Genomic DNA, 16,096 nt, shown 5'->3' with positions numbered 1-16,096 from the left:
TAGAGCAGGGGGCTAAGAACACAGTTCTCTGTTGCTTCGGTACTGATGGAATTGGTGGAGGAGATGTTCTTGCCAATCTTCACTGATTGTGGTCTTGAGGTGAGGGAATCCAGGATCCAATTATACAGTGGGGTGTTGAGTCCCAGGTCTTAAGAGTTTTCTGATCAATTTTGAGGGTACGATGGTGTTAAATGCTGAACTGCAGTTGATAAAGGGCATCTGATGTATGCATCGTTGCTGTTCAGGTGCTCCAGGGCTTTGTATAGAGCCAGTGAGATGGCTGCGATATGCGAACTGGGACCGATCCATGTCCTTGCTCAGGTTACACTGAACAATCATTTTTTCATTAAAGGGTTGATTCCTGAAAAAAAAATTTGGCGATTATTATAGACATCTGCAATCTGAACAGAAGGATAATTTCAGATTTGCTGTAACATGTGGGAAGTTGGAGAAATGATACATTAACTTTTATTGAATTTAGTGTATTTCAACACATCGTGACGCTGTCACATTGCATTAGTTCAACTGACCTAAAGATGTTTTGCCGCTGTTTTTAATTTGTACTCAGCATCTGATGCCTCTCATGTCAGTGTTCAACAATAATCGGACAGCATTGATAGATTCCAGTTTCCCTGATACCTTTCACCACATTTGTCACTGACGGCACCAAGATCAGCAGGGAAGAAGTCCAAGTGCGAATGCAGAAAATTAATTTTCAATGACATGGTTTTGTATGTTTGAAGTAGACTTAAAATATGACAGGAAATTTCAAAACAGCGCATCCTCATGTGGGCCACGGAGACTTCTGACCCAATGATGTCAGGCTGGGTCTGAGGTCCTCCAGGGGTGGCGAGAAATCTGCCACTAAGGTCAGTGAGGCCATCTGGCACTTGGACACAGTCCCTATCAGACCTCCTCACAAGACGGATTCAGACTGATTCAGAAGTGTGCTTTTTTTTCTGTCTTCTGACTGCTTGTTGTCTTCTCTTCATTTTAGGACTCAAGAGGCTCCTATTTATAAGGTAAGACACATGGTATATTTCTCCTCTAAAACTGGATATGTTATTTTTGCAAAGTTTTCACCAATGGATGGGATTGCATGACTGTTTGATGTGTTACAAGTTTATTTGGGCTATTGCAGCCTTTAACGTTCAAGGAAACATAAATTGAAAACGTTGCTCAGTTATTGCCACCAGTGTTAGGTCGGAAGACAGGTGGGCCTTAGACCGAAAACTACTTTCGGACATTGTGAGGAAAAGGGGTTGTTCCTCTGCGGTCGTGTTCCATGTTAAAGTACTTATCAACTGATTTTTTTTTGGTGTTTAAATTTTGGAGTGGCAGCCAAGAATGATGACTGTGAGAGCCATTCTGTATTCGCAGGCTCTAAGTGTAACAGTAGAGATTCAATCTTTTCTTAATCCAGTCATTGTTCAAATTTTGAGGGATTTTGTTAGTTGGAGCAAGGAGGAGCTGTTTATATTGGCAGGAGGGTTGGTTACCAGATTTTAAGAATATTGGCAAGGAAACCAAAAGGGAGATGAGAATTGTTATTTTACATCGTGAGTTGTTATAATCTGGAATGCAGTGAAAGGATGGTGGAAATAATACATTTCAAAATGAGCTCACAGAGAAAAAAAAGACAAGTGAATTGAATTGCTTCATTGTCAAAAAAAGTAACCGAACCATTTTAAATTGATAGTGTTTACACTCCAAACAAAATTAAAATTATTCCAAACTTCTTTAAAAAAAACACACTAATTAAAATGAGATTGGAGGTGACAGCTAACATAAATGAAAATTTACAGCCCTCGAATCACAAAAGTAGATTATGTCTAAACTGCACGAGTTAGGAAGATTTTCAGGTGAATTTCGTGATCAACAGCCATCAAATACACGCAAAAGTGCTCAGCAAGAAAAATCTTCATTGTCCAGTGCAATCCAGAGGAAATTTACCAGAATGAATCGAGGAGGAAGTTGCATGGAGGGGCTGGAGAATCTGAGATTATTGAAGTTGAGAAGATGAACAGAATATTTACAGCAATGTTCAAAATGATTTTAAAAACGTTAATTGGGTCAACATTGAAATCTATTTCCTTTGTAGGAGAGTCGGTAAACAAGAGGGTGTAAGTTCCAGAGTATGGATAAAGGATCAAAAGAATTTTTTTTTTCTTATGTGGCAGTGACTGGTCTAACAGGAAGAATATTCAGACAGTAGGTTTCAAAGGTGATTGGAAATTGGGGACAGGGAAAGGGCAGAAAAGTGGGACCAAATATTTAAACGCCTACCGCCAACACGATGGGCCAAATAACTTCCTTTTGTGCAGAACCCTTCTCCCTTTACCCAGGATGAAGGAATAAACTGAATTACAGATGTGACAGAGTATTTAGAGGTGGCTTGGGAGGAATTGTTAGAGCAGCTTGCGCACACATGCAGAATATTTGCAGGACTTTTGCAGAACGCTCTTTGCAGAGGAGCAACAAAGTAGCAACATACCCAGTGCCTGGGAACATGTGATCTTTGCAGGCAGGGAGAAGAGTTTTGCTCTCGGAGAGGGGAGGGTGTGAAATGGAGAGAGGAGTCGCAGAAATTATTTCCAGAAGGACAAAGCTGGCAAACTTTGGAAGGCTGCCTGGTCAAAGGGGGAGACTGGCGATCTGAAAGGTGACCTGAAAGAAAGAGGATCATCTGGAGAACCATGACGGGGGCAAGTTTCGTCAGCATTGAGAAGGAATCAGTTGTGGATGTCCTGGAAAAGGAATCTCTCTTTGAAAACCAGCAAGAACCCTCCTGAGTGGTAACCATTTGCCTGTTAACCACCAAAGACTGGTGAACTTTGTTCATGCTAACTTCTGTGCACAGTCCAAGAATTGCCTGCAACCAGTGAGATTGGACTGTAATCCAAAGAACTTCTCTAATCTTAAATATACATTACACACACCTGTGCTTAGTTTTAGAGGGGGGATTAAGTAGTTAGTTAGGTAGGTTAAGTAATAAGTTAAAGTTTAATTCTGTTTTCTTGTTCAAATATAATTAAAACCAACTTTTGTTTAAGTAACCCTGTGTTGTGGTGCATATCTATTGCTGGTGGTTTTTGGGGTCCTCTGGACTCCGTAACACAGAGAAGTGGAGAGAAAGTTTGGAGAAAAAGTCAAATTGCTGGAGGAGGTCAACGTGTCAAGCAGCCTCTGCAGGGGAAGGGAAAGTGTAGATAGACTTTTGAACTCTCCTTCCTACTCTTTCACTGACCTATCAGTCCTCAACCTTCTCATTCTTACAGAGAGGTCAATTGCAAATTGGAACAGTATTATCTCATATTAAACATGGGTAGCTTACAGCCCAATAGTATGGACTAAGTTTTCCAATTTCCATCTGCCCAATCATATGGCAATCCATCTGCGTTTATTCTGTCCTGGCCTGCCCTCTCTATCCCTTCAAAGTTCAAAGTTGAGATCAGAGTACATACATGACATCACATACAACTCTGAGATTCTTTTTCCTGCGGGCGAGTCAAAATTACCATTTGTTGGTAGAGCAAAAAATCTGTACTCAAGAAGATTCTGTACATGTAAACAAATAAAGAAATGTAAATGAACTGACTGCTAATCTGAGAGAGAGAAAAAAATCAATAAGGTGCAAAATAAGTCCTTAAATGAGTCCCTGATTGAGTTTGTCGTTGAGGAGTCTGATGGTGGAGGGGTAGCTGCTGTTCCCGAACTTGGTGGTGCGAGCCTTGTGGCACCTGGTAGCAGCGTGAACAGAGCATGAAATGAGTGATGTGGATCCTTGATGATTGCTGCGGCAGCGTTCCCTGTAGATGTAACAATGGTGAGGAGGGTTTTGCCTGTGATGTCCTGGGCTGCGTCCACTACCTTTTGCAGGGCCTTCTGCTCGGGTATTGGTGTCCCCTTACCAGACCATGATGCAGCCAGTCAGCACACTTTCTACCACATCTCTGTAGATATTTGCCAGGGTTTCTGATGTCATACCAAACCTCCGCAAACTCTTGAGGAAGTAGAGGTACTGAGGTGCTTTCTTCATGATGTCATTAGCGTGTTGGGTCCAGAAAATATTCTCTGAGATGGTGACTCTCAAGAACTTAAATTTCCTCACCCTCTCCACCTATGATCCCCCGCTGATCACTGGATCGTACACCTCTAATTTTCCCTTCCTGAAGTCAACAATCAACACCTTGGTTTTGGTGACATTGAGTGTGAGGTTGTTGTTAGTGCACCATCCGGCCAAGTTTTCAGTCTCTCTCCTGACTCATTGCCCCTTTCTTATATACCCCATTACCATGGAATCACCTGCCAATCTGTAAATGGCATGGTCGTTGTGCTGAGCCCACCCCCCATCCAGTTCCACCAGCTCATCATCCTTCCCTTATCTGGTTCCACTCATCATCTTCGAGTCTCTACCTCCCCCAACACCCCTCCCCTCCCCAAACACTAGCTACATCCTGCTTCCACTTCTCCCCTCCTATCTCCTAACTCGGCACATCAACCTGGACACCCTAAACGTTGATCTCCAGATTGAGTTAGTGGTGTAGAAGGCAAATGCAATGTTGCCATTCATTCCTAGGGGCGTAGCATACAAGAACAGGGATGTAATGTTGAGACTCTATAAGGCATAGGTGAGACTTCGCTTGGAGAACTGTGTACAGTTTTTGGCACCGTATTCAATGTTGGCGTTCATTCCTAGGGGCATAGCATACAAGAACAGGGATGTAATGTTGAAACTCTTTAAGGCATAGGTGAGACCTCGCTTGGAGTACTGTGTACAGTTTTGGGCACCGTATTCGAGTTGGAGTTGGAGAAGGTTCGGAGTAGAATTATAACAGGATGAAAGGTTTAGTATACGAGGGATGATTCTCAGCTCTTGGACTGTACTGGAGTTGAAGGATGGGGGGTGGGGGGGAACATCTCATGGAGGCATTTTGAATACTGAATAGCCTGGATATGGCAAGGATGTTTCCCATGGTCGGGGAATCTAGGACAAGAGGGCATAATTTCAGGATAAAGGAGCATCAATTTAAAACCGAGATACGGAAAAATTTCTTTAATCAGAGGGTGAAGAGTCTATGGAACTTCGGCAGCTCTGGAAACGAGGTTGTTTGGTGCATTTAAGGGAGAGATGGACAGGGCACCAAGGGTTATGGGGAGAAAGCCAGGACTGTGCGGCAGGATGGATCAGCTTATGGCAGAGCAGACTCGATGGGCCTATATCTTGCACCACCTCACCTGGTCCCACCTATCATCTGCCAGCCCCTGTCTCACCTCTCCCCCTCACCTCCTTATTCTGGCTGCAGCTCCCTGCAGTGCAGGGTCCTGACTCGACAGTGCCTGTGCCATCCTCGAGTTCCACGTAACCTGCTGACTTCCTCCAGTAGTTTGTTTATTTTCTTCGCTACAGATTCCAACATCTGCAGTCTCTTGTATCTCCAGATAAAAAGATTAGATCAACTTAAAAATGTGTGTTTGGGTACAGATAACGCAGTTGCTAACCTGTGAAAGCTGTGAAAGATTAAGACCAAGTGAATAACAGCAAAAAAAAAGAGGAGGAATGGGGGGTACAAGATCGTCAGGGTTTTGGAGCTTAAGAGGTTCGCTTTTAAAAGGGAAACTCTTGATTACAATTTTTATTGAAGGGTAGAATATACTTCTCAGCATAACTATTTTTAAAATGTATTTATCTCTTGGATTCCATGGGCTGAAATGGCTGACACAAGGAGGCATAGTTTTAAGGTGCCTCGGGAGTAAGTACAGATAGTCCTCATCTTCCAACCTGCGCAAGTTACATCCACCTGCACATATGACCAAAATTTTTTTAAAATCTTTATTAAAACTACTTACAAGTTCATATTTTGTATTAAAAGTACTGTGTACTGTGGTCCCCACTCCTGGTGGCAGCCCGAATTCCATGCTCTTTCCCCCACCCACACCCCCCGGCGGCCCAAGGTCCCTGTTCCCCAATCTGTGTCTGAACCCGAGTTACAGCCAATCCTCCTGTTCCCATTATGGTTGTAAGTCGGGGGCTACCTGTGCAGGGGTGATGTAAGAGTTATGTTCTTCACATAGAGGGGCGGGGGGTGGGTGCATGGAACGTGCTCCTGACAGTGGTGAGAGAGGCAGGTATGATAGGATCTTTTAAGAGACTGTTAGATAGGTAGATGGAACTGAGATCAGTAGCACTGAGGGAAATTCTAGACAGTTGTTAGAATAGGTAATTAGATTGGCACAACACTCTGGGCTTAAGGGCCAGTATTGTGCTGTAGATTTTCTATGTTCTATATTCTATGAACTGTTACTGGGCAATGGAGTACTTATTAAAAAAATCTGATACAAGTGCTCTACATCAGTACATGTCATTCAAGCAAGGTTAATAAACATATCTTGATCTTGAATTCAACAGCCATGCTTCTGCCTTCAAATCATTCCTTGAGCTAATCCGTTTTCACCAAGGTGAAAATCATTTACTGTGGCATGATTGGTGTAGGGGTTAGCGCAATGCCTTTGCATTGCTAGCGATTAGGACCTGGGTTCAAATCCCTGTGAGGAGTTTGTTCGTTCTCCCCCGGGTCTGCGTGGGTTTTCCCCGGGAGGGGGCTCCAGTCTCCTCGTACCATTTGAAACGTAATTGGGTGGCACGGACTGGTGGACTGATATGGCCTGTTACTACGCTCTCTGTCTAAATATGTTAAAAAAAAATTAAAATGAATAGTTTGGCATGGCTGAAGGACTAAGTTTAACTAATGCTGGGCATAATGCCCTCCACTCCTCGAATGACTTTTTTTTGCAGCTGTTTATTCTGGTTTATTCAGACCAGAGGAAATCTAATACTCCTTAATTTAATAAAATGATTTTGACCTTGGTGAAAACTGATTGGCTCAAGGAATAATTTGAAGGCTATTGAATTCAAGATCAAAATACTTTTATTGTCAAGTACATAAAATATACAAAATTTGTTTTCCCCATGAAGGTATGCAAGGGGGCTCTGCTAGACCAGCACTATGGTCAAGACGAGAAAGGGAAGCAAAAGAGAGTCCCTTCAGAGTCGCCGAGTGCCCGTGGATCCCGCCGACGCCTCCTGCTGCCCCATAACCTCCGTAGCCACACAGTCCAGCAGAGAACCCGAGCTCGAGGCATGCAAGACACTCTCCTTGTCCTCTAGATCAAACCTCCTCCCTCCCCCCCACCTCTGCCCCCCACCCCCACCAATGCAGTGAGGAATCCTTGCTGGCCGTCGGCATGCTCAGGGATACTGGGTCTGATACTTGGTTTTCAGAAGCTGGCCACTAGCACTCTGCACCCTGGTGTGAGGTCTTCAGCCACCAAGCTCTGTGCTGTGCTTATTTGCATGTGAATCGTGCTACAGTGAAGAGCTTTGTTTTGCGTGTTATCCAGAGAAGTCAACCCATACAGGCAGTGGAGAAATAAAACATAAGAGCAGGAGTCGGCCATCCGGCCCGTCAAGCCTGCTCCGCCATCCAATGTGATCATGGCTAATTTGATGAGGGGCTCATCTCCACCTACCTGCCTTTTCCTCGTATCCCGTAATTCTCCTACTATGTAAAAATCTATCCAATCTTGTCTTAAGTATATTTACAGAGGTCACCTCTACTGCTTCAATGGGCAACAAATTCCTCTGGGAAAAGCAGTTCCTCCTCATCTCTGTCCTGAATCTTGAGGCTATGTCCCTTAGTTCTGGTTTCCCCCACCAATGGAAACAATTTACCTACCTCGATCTTTTCTATGTCTTTCATAATTTTATACGATTCTATAAGATCCCCTCTCATACTTCTAAATTCAAGAAAGTACTGTCCCAGATAGCTCAATTACCCCATTTACACAGAAATCCCACATAATAGGCATGTGAATGAGCCATGTTTAAAGCCAGCTTGGGTCATTCACACTGATCCAAGAAAAGCCGTGCCAGGAGCCAATATGTAACTACCTACCTTGCCGGGTAATTACCGGGATGAAAATAACCTCTCATCCCGCGTTCGTTGTGTTCACACAGGTAAGTGAAGCAGTTCAAATGAGGTTAATTCCTGTCTTTTAATGGCTGTGTAAAAGGGGTTAATCTCTCTTCATAGGTTAATCCCCCCCCTCCCCCCCCCCACCATCTCTGGAATCAACCTCCAAAGCCCGTACAACCTTCCTCAAGTAAGGAGACCTAAACTGCACACAGTCCTCCAGATGCGGACTCACCAGTACCTTGTACAGTTGCAGCATAGCTTCTCAGCTCTCAAATTCAATCCCTCGAGCAATGAAGGCTGACATTCCATTTGCCTTCTTGATCACCTGGTGCACCTGCAAACCAACCTTTTGTGATTCATGCACAAGCCCTCCCAAGCCCCTCTGCACAGCAGCAAGCTGCAATCGCTTGTCATTTAAATAATAATCTCATCTTCCATTTTTCCTTCCAAAGTGGCAAACTCACATTTACCAACATTGAACTCCATCTGCCAGACCCTTGCCCACTCACTTAACCTATCTATATCTCTCTGCAGACTCTCTATATCTTCTGCACAATTTGCTTTGCCACTCAATTTAGTGTTATCAGCAAACTTGGGTATACTACACTCTGATCCCTACCTCTTCCAAATGGTTCATGTATATTGTAGTGTTGGGTGTAATGTTACAGTAGGTCCAACCATGCAGACCATGCAACCATGCAGGGAATAGAGAAAAGTACCGTTAAACAGTGCAGGAGTATCATCTTTAGGGGTCAAGATCAATTCAAGAGTTTGATAATGTCAGAAAAGATACTGTCCTTGAATCTACAGGTTCATGTTTTCAAGCAGCCTTTTCAAAACAAATTTTTTGGACATACAGCACAGTAACAGGCTTTTTGGCCCACGAACCCATGCCGCCAAATTACATCCAATTGACTTTTGACCAGCAGTATGTTTTGAACAGTGGGAGGAAACAGGAGCCCCCAGCGCAGACACGGGGATAATGAACAAACTCCTAACAGACAGCACAGAATTCAAACCCCAGTCCCAATTGCTGGCGCTGTAATAGCATTGCGTTAACCGCTGCCCTGATGTAAGGGGGTAGAAGCGAGAGTGACCAGATTGGGATGGATCTTGATGTATGTGATAATAAGCAATTAAATTTAATTCATGTTGTTGAACAAGGCAGTCTGCAGATGCTGGGGGGAGAGTGCAACACACAGACGTGATGGAAAAACTCAGCAGATCACGCAGCATCCATTAGGGAGTAAAGGGAAATCGACGTATCAGGCCCAGGGCCAAAACGTTGGTTCCCCTTTACTTCCTATGGATGCTTTATGTCTTGCTGAGTTTTTCCAGCAGGTTTGTCGATTCAATTATAGTCAAAGAGCTCGACATTACTGAAACAGGCTCTTGTCCAGACTGACCAATGTCGTTTCACTTGCCTGCATTTAGCCTATATCCTTCTAAACCAGTCGTTCTCAACTTTTTATCCCACTCATGCACCACCTTAAGTAATCCCTGACTAATCACAGAGGTCCTATCGCAGCCACCTAAGATGGTATGTGAGGGGAAAAATAAAGGGTTGAGAACCACTGGGCTAATGTGTTTAACAAATAATACTTTTCACTGTCTGAGTCCACCCAACCCTTTCGTCTGCCCATTATCTCTGGTGTAGCTAAATCTATTTCTCAATGATCCAGTATCTCAATCTTGTCTTATATTAAAAATAAATTAATGTCACAATTGTCATGATAATGACATTTCGGGCCACAAATGTGACAACAATCACTCACACGATGGTTACAATCCACAAGATGTTTCCTTGGCATTTACCTGCCACCTAATTTGGTGTCCGCTTCATCGGAGAGACTGGGCGACGGCTTTGTCGAGCAACTTGGCTTTTTCCACCTCAATAGTGTGGATCTTCCAGTGACTACCCATTTCACTTCCCCGACCCATTCCCTCGGTGATGTGTTTGTCCATGGTCTCACGCTCTGCCAGGCTAAGACCACACGCAAATTGGAGGAACAGCACCGCATCTTCCATCTGGCCACCCTCCAACTGGATGGCATTAACATCGACCTCCCATTTCTGTTCCACCCCCATCTTCATCCCTCTATCTCCTTTCCTTTAATTTTCTCTCTCTCACACTTCCTTCTGCCTCCTTTCACAGAGCCAAAATCAATTCTCACCTTTCCTCTTATCATATCCAATTAACACCTTTTGTTTGTTGGTCTGGTCTCCCGCCCCCCACCCCCCACACCCTTTCTCTCCGTAATTTTTATTCAGACGCCTGGCTGCTTTTTGCTTACTCATTAGAAGGAGGGCTCAGGCCTGAAATGTCCTCTGGATGCTGCAACACCAGCTGAGTTCCTCCAGCATTTACTGTGTGTTCATACCTAATTTGAGTTGGTTGCTCATCCCTCTAGTTGGAGTGTGGGAATTGGAGCTGATCTGAAGCTGACTTGTATAAGGGTCGGTCACGATCCAGTGGTTTCAAATCAGTCTGGTTGTAATGCGGGCCTCTGCTTTGTTGTTTTACAGTGATAAGTGTCATTCTTCTCATCCTACAAGCCTGTCTTGAATGCATTCTAGAAAGGAATTTCCTTTACCTTGGGGCTGTTACGATTCTCCCGGTCTAACAGAAGTTAAAGCTGCAAGTTCTCCTGACAGCATTGTACCACCAATCAACCACAATCAGACAGAGTTGTGATTAATAGGCTTTAATCACATTAAAGTCTCAGCACAGCTTGCATGTCGCTGGCCCAGTTCCAAGGCAGGTACTGAGGGAGGAGTTTGGGTGAGACGGCCTTTATGGGGATACCTGGGAGGGAAGAGTCACAGGTTCAGGGGGCGGGCCAGCCCCCACAGTACATATATACATAATGGTAGCACCTCAACCATTTCTACACGGAAGGAGGGAGATGTGAACTTCTTTAGGAAATTCCAAAGGCCTTAAAGCAAGCAGCTGAAAGCATGCCCCCTTTCCAGCTGCTTCTTGGCAACTTTTAAAAAGTGATTTTTTTTTTCATGCTACAACACACCTAGCCACAATTAGCAAAGTTTTTAATGGAAAAGATACTCGATTTTGGTTGATTGGTAAAAAGCCCCCAAGACTCATCTGATTTTCTGTTTGGGCCTCTCCAGATGACGTCGATATTTCCAGTTTCTGCTAACCTACTCTCCTCTTCACCCTCCCTCCTTCCCTTCCCCTTTCTGATTCTCCTTCCCCCCCCATCCCCCTCCCTTCACCCAGCCATCCCTCCTCCCTTGATCGCTTCTGTCTCCTCCCTCCCTTCTCCACCTCTCACGTCCTGCCTTTGCGATCACACCTCTCCCACCCCCCAACTCCTTTGTTCAGATGACGGCCAACATTTTTCCATACCTCGATAAAGGGCTCAAGCCCGAAAAGTCAGTTAAGTGTTTTTAACGATGCTAATATAAAGGACACTGTTTGACCAGCTGAGTTTCTCCAGCTTTGTGGTTTTGCATTACTCATGGCCAAGAGAGTTGCCAGGAGGTCGTTTACATCCACCCAAGATCTTCCAGCAGTTCTGTGTGTTTTGACTGCAATCGCAGCATGTTTCACTCTACATCCACCCAAGTGAACAGGTAGAATCTAAATTTTCCTTCTTCCTCATACCCAGGAATGCAATAAACAGATTTGTGCTCAGATTTCTCCTGAGGCTGAGATTTGCCTCAACATTTAAATACATCATTCCCTGAAAGTGGGGTCACAGGTAGACAGGGTTGTATAAAGAGAGCTTTTGGCACATTGGCCTTCATCAATCGTAGTTTGAGTTGTAGAAGTTGAGATGTTGTGGTAAAGTTGTATAAGACATTGGGTGAGGCTAAATTTGGAGGATTGTGTGTGGTTTTGATCACCTAACTACAGGAAAGATATCAATGACTGAAAGAGTGCAGAGAAGATTGACTAGGATGTTGCCTGGACTTCAGGAACTGTGTTACAGGGAAAGGTTGAACAGGTTAGGACTTATTCCCTGGAGCATAGAAGAATAAGAGGAGATTTGATCGAGGTATTTAAAATGATCAGAGGGACACACAGAGTAAATGCAGGTCGGCTTTTTTCATTGAGGTAAGGTTAAAGGTGAAAGGGGAAAAGTTTTAGTTTAAGGGAGGGATTTCTTCACACAGAGAGCAGTAGGAGTGTGGAAGGAGATGCTAGCTGAAGTGTGAATATGGGCTCAATTTTAACATTCAAGGTACACGGATTGGAGGGGTATGGAGAGCTATGGATTGGGTCTGTGGGACTAGGCAAAATAATTCGGCGCAGACTTGAAGGGCCGAAGGGCCTGTTTCTGTGCTATTAATATTCCCCTATTCTTTCTCTTTCAGCAGACTGCAGGTTTTCACTTTCTTAAGATAAGCGTGTGGCTTTATCTTTGAGCGAGATGTGTCACGGCACTTGTGGGATGATTCCATCCACCAACAAACATTTCGACGGAACCTGTTTAGCTGTACAATGGAACATTCTGTTCATACTTCTGTATTCACAAAGGATTTGATCCTGGAACGTTTCGGGTTTGCACACACGCTAACACACACACATATATATAAACACCCCCCCCCCCATATATGCACACACCCATATACGCACACATATGCACACACACATATATAGACACACACCCGCACACACACCCACATACACATATATATGCACACAGATCCCGCACATAGATACGCACACACACCCACACATAGATACACCCAAATGCACACACACCCACACCCACATGCACACACACCCACACATAGATACACACAAATGCACACACACCCACAGACACACATGCACACACACCCACACACACCCATGCACACACACATATATATACACACCTACAAATGCACACACACCCACACACACAAATGCACACACACCCACACACACACATGCACACACACATATATATACACACACCCACAAATGCACACACACCCCACACATAGATACACACAAATGCACACACACCCACACACCCACACATAGATACACCCAAATGCACACACACCCACACCCACATGCACACACACCCACACATAGATACACACAAATGCACACACAGCCACACACGCAAATGCACACATACCCACACGCACACATGCACACACACATATAGATGCACACACCCACAAATGCACACACACCCACACACACAAATGCACACACACCCACACACATATATATACACACACACCCACAAATGCACACACACCCCACACATAGATACACACAAATCCACACACACCCACACACACACATGCACACACACACATGCACACACACCCACACATAGATACACACAAATGCACACACACCCACACACACACATGCACACACACATATATATATATACACACACCCACAAATGCACACACACCCCACACATACACACAAATCCACACACACACACACACCCACACATATATACACACAAATGCACACACACCCACACACACACATGCACACACACCCACACATAGATACACACAAATGCACACCCCCCCACATGCACACACACCCACACACACACATGCACACACACCCACACATAGATACACACAAATGCACACACACATATATAGACAGACACCTACAAATGCACACACACCCCACACATAGATACACACACATATATTCGCGCAGCCATATTTCTGCACCCCCCGTCCACCCCGCCAGTGTTTTGTGTGAAAGGCTCAAGTCCTGTTCCGGGAATGCCGGTGAGCAGCGGTGGGGTCGGAGATTGATGGAAAGAGATTTCGTGTGTAACAAGATCCAGGAATGGAGTAATTGTCCGGCCTGAACAATTGGCTATCGTGCAAGGGAGACAAAAAAGCGGGATTGCGTGCGAACGTGACTGGAGGGGACGTGAGATGCCAGAAATCTGATGGCAGGTACAGCAACTGGAACTATGCACACTTAGTCACGCAACAGCTCCGGAACACGCCTCTCCCTCCCCGACACCCTTTCCTCGCCGCGGGCATCTGCAGCCAGTTGGTGCTGCAGCTTCCAACTTGTGAAACCAAGCTCTTGCTCTCCCTGGCTGCTGCCTGGACTGCGGACTTCCCACTCTCTTGCAGGGAGATCTTGGCATCAGTTCACTCTCTGGTCCCAGATTGACAGTTCCCTTGCACGTCAGTCATTCTCCTTGAGTTATTGCAACTCTAAAGTGACAGACAACATCACATCCAACCCTGAGATTCCTTCTTTCCTGAGGGTCCTACCACTTCTGGGCAGTGCAAAAGCAAAAAGGACCAAATGTGAACAAACTGTGCACACAGAGGGGGGGCGAAACGCAATAGAGGGCCAAGGGTCCTTAAAAGAGTGAGTTTGGGGTGGAGGAGTCTGACGGCGGAGGGCGAGCAGCTGTTCCTGAACCTGATGGTGCGAGTCCTGTGGCCCCGAGACCTCTTTCCTGATGGCAGCAGCGAGAACGGAGCGCGTGCTGGGGGTGGGGATCCTGGATGATCGCTGCTGCTCTCCGACGGCAGCGTTCCCCGTAGGTGTCCTCCATGGTGGGGAGGGTTTTGCCGGGGATGTCCTGGGCTGTGTCCACTACCTTTATGCTCAGGGGTATTGGTGTCTCCCAGACCAGACCATGATGCAGTCGGTTCACACACTTTCCACCACATATCTGTAGAGATTTGCCAGGGTTTCGGGTGTCCTACCAAACCTCCGCAAACTCCTGAGGAAGTAGAGGAGCTGAAGTGCTTTCTTCGCACTGCCGTTCGTATGTTGGGTTCCTCCGAGATAGTGACTCTTGAGAACGCAAACACCCTCTCCCCCAATGATCACTGGATCATATCCCTCTAGTTTCTCCTTCCTGAAGGCAACAATCAGCTCCTTGGTTTTGGGGACATTGAGCGCAAGGTTGTTGTTGGTGCACCGTTCAGGCAAGTTTTCAGTCTCCCTCCCGTACGCTGACTCATCCCCTTCCTTTATACAACCCACTACCGTGGCATCATCAGCGAACGTCCATGCTCCTCACTAGCTCCTCTCTTTGCCCTTCCAGACCCCCCCCCCCCCATCTCCAGTCCAGATGAAGAGTTATGACCCATTACATTGGCTATTCATTTCCCTCCACAGATGCTGTCTGACCTGCTAATCTTCTCCATTTTTTTTGTTGCTTCCTTACCTCCTCTTGCAAGAGTTATGCAATATCTCACTCCAGCAGGGCGTGGTTCCCATCTGTTTCAAATAGACATCAATCAAGAAGTGTGTAATAACCTACCTCAATGACTATCAACCAGTAGAACTTACATCACCAGTGAGGAAGTGTACTGAAAGGCTGGTGATGTAGCAGATCAGCTCCTGTCTGAACAGTGACGTGGATCCGTTCCATTCGCCTCTCGTAGCAATAGGTCTACAGCAGATGCCATCTCACAGGCTACACACAAAGCCCTCGAACACCTGGACAGCAAAGGTGTAGACATCAGGATGCTCTTTATCGACTACAGTTCAGCATTTGACACCATCATCCCCTCAAAACTGATCGGCAAACTCCAAGACTTGGGAGTTAACACCCCACTGTGTAATTAGATCATGGATTTCCTCACGTCCAGACCACAATCAGTGAAGATCGGGTAAGAACTTCTCCTCCGCAATCTCCATCAGTACCAGAGCACCACAGGGCTGTGTTCTTAGTCCCCTGCTCTACTCACTTTACCCCTCCGACTGTGTGACTTGGTACGACAATAACATTATCTACAAATTTGCCGACGATACCACAGTAGGGGGTTGTGTAAAGGAAAGCGCCGAGTCTGCATACGGGATGGAGATTGAAAACTTGGCTGAACGGTGCCCCAACAACAACCTAACTCAATGTCACCAAAACTAAGGAGCTGATTGCTGACTTCAGGAAAGGAAAGCCAGAGGTGAACAATTCAGTGATCATTGGTGGAGAGGGTGAGCAAATTATAAGTTCTTGGGAGCCAGTATCTCTGAAGTTCTTTCCTGGAACCAACACACCAATGGCATTGTGAAGAAAGCACATCAGCACCTAAGGAGTTTGCAGAGGTTGGGTATGACATCAAAAACCCTGGGAAATTTCTGCAGATGTGTGGTGGAAAGTGTGCTGACTGGCTGCATCACAGTCTGGTGTGTGGACACCAAT

The sequence above is a fragment of the Narcine bancroftii genome, chromosome 11, assembly GCF_036971445.1.
Source record: "Narcine bancroftii isolate sNarBan1 chromosome 11, sNarBan1.hap1, whole genome shotgun sequence".
NCBI classification, from domain to species: domain Eukaryota; kingdom Metazoa; phylum Chordata; class Chondrichthyes; order Torpediniformes; family Narcinidae; genus Narcine; species Narcine bancroftii.
The sequence above is the reverse complement of the archived record's forward strand: the minus strand, read 5'-3'. Positions refer to the sequence as shown.